This window comes from Psammomys obesus, unplaced genomic scaffold (genome assembly GCF_907164565.1).
Source record: "Psammomys obesus unplaced genomic scaffold, mPsaObe1.curated_primary_1811, whole genome shotgun sequence".
Taxonomy (NCBI): domain Eukaryota; kingdom Metazoa; phylum Chordata; class Mammalia; order Rodentia; family Muridae; genus Psammomys; species Psammomys obesus.
In genome coordinates this window covers 7,502,400-7,511,191 of record NW_026586589.1, presented here as the reverse complement: position 1 = coordinate 7,511,191, position 8,792 = coordinate 7,502,400, and the positions used below count along the sequence as shown (strand labels likewise).

General features: G+C 48.3%; 1 long non-coding RNA gene across 1 annotated transcript; it reads left to right on the top strand.

Annotated features, from left to right (window-relative positions):
* Positions 1–5,925: 5,925 nt before the first annotated feature.
* On the top strand, positions 5,926–7,692 carry LOC129672728 (uncharacterized). The gene is made up of 2 exons (XR_008719545.1): positions 5,926–7,006; positions 7,138–7,692. It is a non-coding gene; the product is annotated as an uncharacterized LOC129672728 (long non-coding RNA).
* Positions 7,693–8,792: the final 1,100 nt, after the last annotated feature.

Genomic DNA, 8,792 nt, shown 5'->3' with positions numbered 1-8,792 from the left:
GTGTGTGTGTGTGTGTGTGTGTGTGTGTGTGTGTGTGTGTGTGTGTGAAAGAGAGAGACAGACAGACAGAGACACAGAGTTTTGGTTTAGATCCCCTGGAACTGGAATTACAGACAGTTGTGAGCTGTCATGTCCATGATGTTCCTGGGTCCTCTAGAAGAGTGGCCAGTGTTCTTAACTGCTGAGCCATTTCTCAAGCTCAATGGGCAAAGTCTTGAAGGAGGCAAGGAACGACCAGTCATGTGGAGTGTCGGGGAAGAGCCTCCTAACAGAGATCTGCTCCACAAACACCAAAAGGCTAAGGAAGGGACGAAGGCCACATAGCAAGTTCCAAATCAGCCAAGGCAGCATAGTGAGCACATTCCCCCACCATCTCAAAGAACCCCAACAAGCACACTACCCTTGAGGATGGAGAAATGGCTCAGCGGTTTGAACTTGCTCTGTCAGTGGACTAGAGTTTAGATCGCAGGACCTACATCAGAAGCACAAAGTGCCTGAAACTAAAGCTACTAGGATCCAAAACCCTCTTTTAGCTTCCATTAAGAGAGAGAGAGAGAGAGAGAGAGAGAGAGAGAATAAAACAGCATAAAACCTAATAATGGCTCCAAAGTGTAAGACTAGTGGTGTTATCAACTTGAATATAGCACAAAAGAAGCTATAAAGAGCTTCCTTTATTGAAAAAGGTGAACTTTCTGTTTACCAAGGAAAGAAAAAATATGTATGATGAGGTTGATGAGCTCTATAGAAGAAAGACCCATGCCCACACCACTGTACTGGGGATGGAGCCCACAGCCACGGACATCCTTAAAATTTGCTCTACCACTGAGCCACACCCCCAGCCCAAGCTTAAGACTCTTGATATAGACATTCACAGGACTCCCAAGAGGACAACTAGATGGGCAGAAAGATCTTTCTGATGGAAGGCTGATGGAAAGCCATGGATTCCAGTCCTCAGTGGATGACAAGGGGGAACACTGGAGGGCTAGAAAACTGGGAAAGCAAAGGGCTTCTAGTGTGTGAAAAAAAAAAGTTCTTGGACTTAGTACCAAAGGAGGACTGATCCCACAAGGGTTTCAGACATCAGGTGGGGAAGTGCACACAGTGACAAGTCAAGGAATCGGTGATCACAGTCCCTTTTCTAGCTCTGGCTTCCTCAGTGTCCAGACAAGCTGGGATTCCTGGAACTCAGGATGAGGGTCATGCACATTTCCTGCTTGCTTTCTTTGTAGAATTTTTAGACAGGATCTCACTATACTATCCCGGCTGGCCAGGAAAGCATTATGTAAACCAGGCTGGCCTTGAGCTCACTGAGATCCACATGAAGGCCTCTCCAAGCTGGGCTTGTGCTACCACACCCAGCAGTAGCTGGTTTGTTTGTTTGGTCTCTCCCCCCTCACACACATACACTCCCAGATAGGGTTTCTTTCTGTATCCTTATCTGTCCCTGACTTGCTTTTTATACCAGGTAGGATCTCACAGAGATCCACCTGCCTCTGCCTCCCTGAGTGCTGGGATCACAGATGTGCGCCACCACACAAGGCTCCAGCAGTAGTTCTTACACAGATGAATTCACTGGGCACACACTCTGGGTCAGGCACTTTAATAACTGAAGGCTTTATTTCTGCTGTCTCATTTAATTTGCACAGCAGATCTGTAGAGTATGTTGCTTTATTCTTTTCTTACAGATAGGAGCTATGTAATTTGTCTAGTTCTCAGGAAAAGCCAGGAGTCTAATCAAGTCACCTGACTCCGCAGCTCCCTGAAGCATTACAGAAGATTTCAAGGTCTGAGCAGAAACTCACAGCTCAGACTGGAAGCAGACAAGCTAATGAAAGCCTTTGAAGGGCTTTCTGTCTTGGACCAGGGTAGAGAGTCTGGGATGCAGAATTCTGCTCAACTGGGAAGCAGGTTACTGGGCTAAATATAAAAGATGCAGTACAATTCTGAGCATCCTTGAGGCAGGCTGCACGGGTCCAGAGACTCTAGACAAGACTCCGAGGTCAAGGGTGAGCCTGGTCTGGCCACCCTGTCTTTCTGGCTGTTTTCACACTTAAGGCTGAACAAAAATAATGAGCATCGCTCACACTTCTCCTTGGGAGCCATCACATGTCAGCCCCGTGACATGTAGCAGTGTTTATCAGGGCAAAAGCTCTAAGCTCATTAGCAGGAAAGAGTGCGGAGCTTCAAGCCACCCACACACTTGCCAGAGAAACAAACAGAGCAGCAGCCCCCCTTCCCTGGGCCTAGGCAGGCGGTACCCACCTCATCAACAGCCATGTGCCTCTGCACCAGGCAGATGTGATTGGCAGCAGGGCCCTGGAAGCCAGTTGTGTGGAGGTGTGTGCCAACAACCTGATCAAACTCCTCACTGGATCATGGCTTGAATTCAGGGTCTATTCTGTTCTAGTCTAGAATTTCTCAAGCTTCAGTCATCTCAAACCAGCTTAACAATGTCCTCCATAGCTGTGTGCACAATGTCTCTTTAGGCTGCTGTAAGGAAATATCAACTGTGTGGCTTATAAACAGTGAGATTTGGCAAGGCATGGTGGCATATAATTTAATGCCAGCATTCAGGAGGCAGAGACAGGCAGAGCTCTGTGGGTGCTGGACCAGCTTTGTCTACACAGAGAGTTCTAGGATAGCCAGGGCTCTCTAGAGAGACGCTGTCTCAAAACAAAACAAAACAAAAACACCCACGCAACAATAGAAGCACAGTTCTCACAGCTCTAGAGGTTGGATGTCTGGTAACAAGGGAGCAGCAGATTCGGTGTCTTGTGAGGACTTGATTCCCAGATCACACAGGGAGTCTTCCAGCCTGTCTCACATGACAGGAGAGGTCAGGGACCTCTGTGGGGTCCCCCCAATAAGAACGTTGATCCCACTCACGAAGGTTCTCTTCAGGACCCAATTTCCTCTCAACTGCTCTTCCCTAAGCTCTTCAGAAGGGAGTGGTAGCATTTGGACATGCTAATTTGTAAGGATCCTGGTACCAGCCTGTACTTAGAATCCCTCTGTCCTTGTGGAGTCACCAGGCTTCCTCAGAGGTCCTGAGTTCAATTCCCAGCAACCACATGGTAGTCCACAACCATTTATACTGGGATCTGATACCCTCTTCTGGCATCAGGTGTGCCTGCAAATAGAGCACTCACTCTCATAATAAATAAATCAATCTTAAAAAAGAAAAAAAAAAAAAGAATGGTAAGAGAGGGCTGGGCGTGGTGGTGCATGCCTTCAATCCTAGCACTTGGGAGGGCAGAGGCAGTTGGATCTTGGTGTGTTCAAGGCTAGCCTGGTCTACAAAGTGAGTCCCAGACAGCCAGGGCTCTTGTTATACAGAGAAACCCTGTCTCAAAAACCAAAAGAAAAAAGAAGAAAAGAAAGGTAAGAGAGGAAAATGGCCCCAAAGAGGAGAACCAGGTGTCTTTGGACAGCCACTGTTTAGCCTACTACAACCTGGCTGAATGAAATTGAGGAGTCTCTTGTCAGTAAACCTCCTCTGTATTTATTTTACTCTTATTTATTTACTTACTTACTCACTTATTTAATTTTGGTTTTTTGACAGGGTTTCTCTGTGTAACAGCCCTGGATGCCCTGGACTTGCTCTGTAGACCAGGCTGACCTTGAATTCACGGAGATCCGACTGCCTCTGCTTCCTGAGGTTGGGACTGATATAAAATACAGAACCACCACAGCTGGCTGTATGTTTTGAATAACAATCATGGTCTGACATTTAAAACCTATTCTTTCTGGCTCTAACAGAGTCATCTGGGTGTGACCCCTGAGACACAAATCACACTTGGCCAACAGTTGATGCCAGAGGTTGGGGTATGGCTCAGAGGCAAGTGCTGATCTCAGACTAGGCCCTGGGCTCATCAGTAGTGAGAATGATCGTGGGTTTGGGAAAAGAAGACAGCTCTGAGGGGTCAGAGGGTCTAAATTTTAAATGTGGCTCCAATACAAACAAGCTTGTGACCTTGGCTAAGCCACTATACTCCTTTAAGGGCCTTTCTTCATCTGTCTGAGAGGGACACAAGCCCTTCCTCAGAGGAATGCTCTCAGAATCCCTGTAGCCTGTGTGGCAGATGCTCAACAGGCCTTCAGTCAGCATTTTTTCTTTCCCCTCCATTTATAGACTATGCTTCACTTCCCATGTTTTCCACAGACAGAAATGTTTGATCAACATAAAATTTCACACTGTGAGATGAAACATTCCTTCTATATAGTGGAAACCAGACTCTGTGTTAACTGACTTAGTCAGCACTGCCTAACTAGAGGGCTAGAGACAGTGGGTGGCGAGGACAGGACACATTTATTTATTTGTTTGTTTGTTTATAGATAAGGCCTCAGAGCATACCCTTAGCTCGCCTGAAGTGGCTCTGTAGACACAGGCTGGCCTCAAACTCAGAGAGCCACCCACCCCTCACACCTGGAACAGATAGGCCTTTAGATGGAACAAGTGTGCTTGTCTGACCCTTAACTTAGTTTCATGACCTCATGACCTTTGTAGACATCTTAGTTTATGACGATATGTTCCTGAATCACTGGTTCACACTGCTAGAACTTGATCACAGCGGTTTGAACCTGAAGCCATATTCTTGGGTTCCTTCCTGACAGTGTACTTAACCAGCTTTTCAGTGGCCCCTAACCTTAGAACCCTGCAAGATAGATTCATAATTTGCCCCTTGTAGGCACTATATTTAAACTCTACCTTATTTTGGTTCCTTTTCCCGTCTCTGCCTCAATCCCTTCCAACACCCCAACACCAGGTAGGAGAGAAAGAAGGTTAGTGGGGAGAGGGAACAGAGTTCTCTTTAGTGACTTCCTTCTGGTTGGGGTTGTTGGGTTCTTTGGGACAAGTCCAATCTTCATTTCAGGATATCTCCAGTTTCTTCTCTTCAAACTGCAGCAACAGCAACCAGGAGCAGCAGGAGGGAGGAGCAGCAGGAGAGCAGAGCAGCATTCTTCTTTCCTGGAGTCCCCTAACACTCTGGGCTCTGGCATTTATTCCCTCTCAGTGTCTTCAGGGTTAAACTATCTGCATCTGGCAAAGAGCCCCTCTCAGAGCCTGCATGGGGCAAATAGTTTGCTGCTGTGGACAGTCTGAATCAGTCCCACATCCCACACCTGGGATCAAAACAAAAACATGTTTACATAACATAACTGTGTTTTTGAAGAGACCAAAACTTCCACCACAATCCCCGATTTAACCTGAATAAATTGTTTTGTTTTGTTTTTTCCCTTTCTGGAGTCAGGGATCAATCCTAGGGCCTTATGCATCCTGGGCACAGTGCTCTACCACTGAGCTACAGCCCTAGCCCCTCAGTTCTCAATTCTAACATTCTTATAAGATGCTCTTGAGGCAAAGGCATGCACAGGACTCAACAGAGGGCTGGGTTTTCTGAAGCAGAGCAAAGAGAGCTGCTGATGGAGATGATGGTGCTGTGTGCTTTCAGGGGCCTTCAGGGGGCTCATAATAAAAAGATAGAGTTTTTTTTAACTTTATGTTGCCTGTGACAGTCTCTAGTCTAAGGCGATTCTCCATCCTGCCAGCAGCTGGGACTACACCACTACATCCATCAGAATTTGCTTAAGGACTCTCATGTCAACATATGAAGGATTAGATTATCCTTGCATCCCATTTTGGCTCGCGAACCTCAGGGCAGCTGACCTTGTGCAAGCCATGAGACCCCTCTGTGCTTGATTTCCTCCTCTGTAAAGAGAGTCATCACAGGGGCAGTGTTGAGGCTCAGATCAAATACTGTAGCCCGCTTTCATCGCAGGCTTGACACTCGGCCTTGTCATCACAGAGCCCAGCGTGCCCTAATCACATCACTTCGTGAGCAGTTCTTGTGGACATGCCCTCACTGTCTGGAGAAATCTGATTGCTCCCTGCAGGGTCATGGTATGCGTCTGGGGGTCGGGAGTTTCTGCGTTCCTGTCCTTCTTGTCGAACACGGCCTTATATGTGAGCCATTCCCAATCGTTCCCAAGAGGGTAGAGATGATAAAGTGGCCACCCAGCCGTGGCAGACTGCTGTGCTCAGCCCTCCGCTGCCGCTGTCGCTGCCGCTGCCGCTCCTCAGTGTTCCATCTTTAGGCTCTAGTGGTCCTGGGGCCAGGGAAAGAGAATCCTGAACCAACTAGCCCAAGCAAGAGTAGAGAAGCCTGGTACAGCTGCAGGCTGGGATCTGGCCCCAGCTGCCATGGCAACACTACAAGGCTGCTGGGAAGACATTGTCTTCAGGCCCGGCAGGACTGGGGCCCCGCCCTTTTCCAGCCGAGGCTCCGCCCAGAACCCAAAGGACCTGAAACCTCGCTCTTGACTGGATACAACCGGACGGACCGCCTCCAGCTGACCGGCCAAAGGTGCCATCATTGCCTGATGATTCGAGTGTGTCTGGCTGTCCGACTGAACACTGATTTCATGGGTGCCTGACAGACCAAGACGGTTTGCTCTGTCCATCTTACCACAGTTGACTGACTGCCCTTACGTGGCTGATGGCATCTCTCCTGACAGGAGGCTTTTGTCTGAGGTGACCTAACTGCGGCCGACCAAGCAGAGCCTATCCATGCTTGACAAGCTGCATCTGACCGGTGTCAGCCACCTGTGCCTGCCTGGTGGCAGTTTACCGATTGAGTCCATCTATGCCAGCGGCCTGAGCCACGCCCACCTCAGCTTTATGGGATTGGGTGGGCTGGCCTAGACCACACCTGGATCCGAATGCCCTCACTGGCTCCAGAACTAGACCGGGCTATCCCCTTGAGCCTCTCCACAACACTGGGATGAGTCAGCTGACCAGCCCCTCAGCCCAGTTGGCATGGTTGTTAATTCTGCCTACCTCTGAATGTGCATGTACCTGATGGACAGGGCATTCTGTGTGACTGGGTCTGCCTGATGTACCTCCCTGGCCACCTGTGTCTGACCCAGCTTGATTCACCGACGCCTGCCTGAAGGCCAAGATGGCTGACCACTTTGGCTGATGTCCCATCTGTCCCATAGCCATTTGGTAAGCAACAGTCCAGTCCAACTCTCTGGTCAGCTACATCGGGTTGAGTGGGCTCATGAAATTCCTCTCCATGACTCATGATACCTTTCACCATAGATGTCCATAATGACTTCTGAGTGTTGTTTGTGCAGGGTCTGGAACCTGAGCATTTTCAACTATAAGACTGGGCCTTGGAGGACCCAGAGCAGGTGCACCAACAGGGAAGGGGGCTTAGGAAAAGCCTGAGGTGGAGCAACATCAGGAGTAGGAGTCGAGGCCAGGTGAGAGGCAACAGGAGGAAACAGCAGGGCTGGGGAAGGGACCACCGGGCCTCCGATCTCCTACCTTAGGAATCTAATTCTGTACAAAAGCCAGAATCCGGAGGAGTTGGCTTGGTGTGTGAGTGCCGCCAGTAAGCACGTGACCTTGTGCCTTTTGTTCCTTCAGATTTGTGGGAAATCTGTTTTTCTGCTTTGGGGAAGGAGCATCTGCAGACCTCCCGAATTTAAATCTTCCCGGTCATGTTTGCTTGGGACTGCCAGGCTGGTCCCACGGAAAGGCTTCGTCTCTGGAAGAAAGCTCTCTACTGTAAAAGGGGAGGAAGTACTGGCTAGAGAGGTTTAAGTAAGTGTATTGATTGCACGGGTATGCTATGAATTATATCCATCGCTGTTAATGTTAATAAAACGAGAGCATTGGACAACTGATCTCAGTGGAACTCTAGGCTGGTAAGATGTTGTCTCTCCATTAATAACGGGGCTTGGCTGCCTCATTGACTTCATTATAAGTCAAAGGAGTGATGGGAGGAAATGAACAGCGTCTCTCTAAGGGCTCTCAGAGCATGAATTTGGGTCTCAGCCAGCGTGGGCAGTGGGCTTTCCCAGGGGGCTAGGAAAAGAGGCAGCAACAAATTGGATGGAACATTTCGTACCTCATTTGTTTTTACATTCATTCTGTAAGTATTTATTAAGTTTCACATACTGTCTACATGGAGCGTAGGCTCATGGCTCCAGGAAGCCTTTCCTGTGTGTCTCAACTCTGGTCCCATCAAGGCTACGTGCAGAATACCAGCCATTTGCTTTCTGACCTAAGTGAACAGTTAGAGTGAGAGAGATCTTAGGAAGTGAAGCTATCCAAAGTGGGCTTTGTAGTACCAGGGTCATCTAGGAACTAGTTGAGATGCAGATTCATGCACCCTGCAACAGATGACTGAGAAACCCTCAGGTCTGGCTGCGGTCCTCCCGGGGACACCACCATATGGGAAACACTGGTAGAATGATAAGAGTTTGTCGACTCTGCTTTCAGAGTTCCCAGAATGCCTCTCTTGGGAAGTTCTACGCTACCACATGGGAGCTATGTGACTTTGACCTATCTAGTCGTGGAGTCTTTTTATGGCTTGATTCTCCTTATTTGTGCAATTTGCATAATTACGATTGCTTTAAACTATTGTATTAAGTAATATAAAGAACTTAGCATGTAATTTCTATTCTGGGATTGTATCCTGGAGACATCTTCCTGCATGTGCTGAATAACGTATGCCCAATAACATATTGTCTATAATAGAAAAGAAACACCTACATATCCAACAGTAGAGGTGGCGCACGCTCAGGAGGCAGAGGCAGGCGATCTCTGTGCGTTCAGCACAACCAAGGCTTCACACCCCTTTAATCCCAGCTCTCAGGCCGGTGGATCTCTGAGTTTGGGGCCAACCTGGTCTACAGAGTGAATTCCAGGACAGCCAGGGCTACACAGAGAAACCCTGACTTGAAAAATCAAAAACCAACAATAAAAAAATACTTAGCACCGT